The sequence below is a fragment of the Octodon degus genome, unplaced genomic scaffold (genome assembly GCF_000260255.1).
Source record: "Octodon degus isolate 3935 unplaced genomic scaffold, OctDeg1.0 scaffold00151, whole genome shotgun sequence".
NCBI classification, from domain to species: Eukaryota; Metazoa; Chordata; class Mammalia; order Rodentia; family Octodontidae; genus Octodon; species Octodon degus.
The window spans coordinates 4,647,859-4,649,534 of NW_004524727.1; positions in this window are offsets into that span (position 1 = coordinate 4,647,859).

Below are 1,676 nucleotides of genomic sequence, written 5' to 3' on the forward strand. Positions count from 1 at the left end.
CAAGATGTTCTGCTCCTGGACTTGCTGGTTGGATCTATCCTCTACGCTCTCTGCTGGGATTGCAGCTGCAGGATTACACCCCAGGCGTGTATGCCAGGCCTGAGCTGTGCCTGGAGGGGGCAAGGTGAAGTAGGGGGAAGAGGAAGGTCTCCCACAGACTCACTGGACCTGGGCTAGGACTGTGTCTGGGGGTTCCCGGACGTGGCAGAAATTCCTACTAAGCGGGCAGGGTGGTTTAGGTACTGTGGTGTGGTGGGGGGCAGCCAAAGGGGGTGGAAGAGGGTCTGGCCCACACTGCACCTGGGCTGGGACTGTTCCTGCCAGCACAGGGTAGCAAGAAGCTCTCCACACATTCACCAGACCTGGGCTAGGACTGGTTCTGGGGGTTCCCGGAACTCGGCAGAAATTCCTCTAAAAATGAATATTATTAATGCAGACTAATTAGTACTGAATAGTGGAATTGTGTTAAGTAATTTCAGTCATATAAAAATATGATATGGTCCTATAATTTCATCTTCATAAAAATTATAAACTAATTATGAGGAGAAAATAAAAGATATTGTTGAACAACTCATAACACTGTAAATTTACCATTCAAGGACCAGTACTTTAAAAAAGGCCCTCTCAAGGGTACACCACTTGTAAAATAGGGAGAAAATGATGAGAATATGGAAGAGTAAAACATACCTGTATTTACAGGCTAATCATTATTGCAGTTCATTTTCAATATAAGTGATGGTTGATACATGATGTTAAAATTTTAATAATGTTCTAATAATAAATTTGGTCATGTTTTTCATGGAAATTTTACTTAGGGGACTCAAAGGAGACAAGACCAATATGTATTCATCTTTTTTATTTTCAGTTTACTATCATGCAAATTTTTCATATAAAAATTTTAAGATCTGCAAGGAATGTGTAGAAATATGTGAAAATTCCAGAGCATTAAAAGGAGGAAAGGAAAGAAGTTATTTCTGTAGGAGGCCAGGTAGTCTCTCTGAGGTAGACTCAAGAGACCAGGACCTAAACTTTTGCTTCTTTGTGACTCAGTTTCACTCTGTATCAAGTTGGCTGTTTGTTCTTTATATTTCACTAAATCAACCTGTTTCTAGCAGCTGAGTTAGAAGGAAATGTTATAGGAATTCACACAGGGATAGACCCTCAAGAAGACAATATGGAAGACAAAATGACTTTCTTTTTTTTTTTTTTTTTTTTTCCTTTCATGGTAACATTTTATTGAAACCAGTACAAGCACCATGCTTAACAAAAGACTGCCCAAAATAAACATGCAGTATGAGCTAGCAGAGACTGAAACCACAGGTTAAGAAGTTGTACCAGTTGTTGGTTTTGTTAAACGATGACAGAGAACTGTTAAAATTCACAAGACTAAACCATTAATGTTTCAAGCCTCCTGGATGAGATTATATCATATCTGCATCAGTGGGAATTACCTCGGCATGTTAGTGATCTCAAAGAATATTCAAGTAATTACGTGTACATGAATTAATAGTCCACAAAGCAAGAAAACAGTTTGTATCACAAGCTTATGTCATTGTTTGAAACATTACAAGAGTATGTTCACAGATGTGAAATGTCAAACGGCCTAAAAAGAAGCGAGTTTCTCAAGAATACTCAACCATTGGCTTTAAGTGGCCTAGAAGATTATTTACATTCTT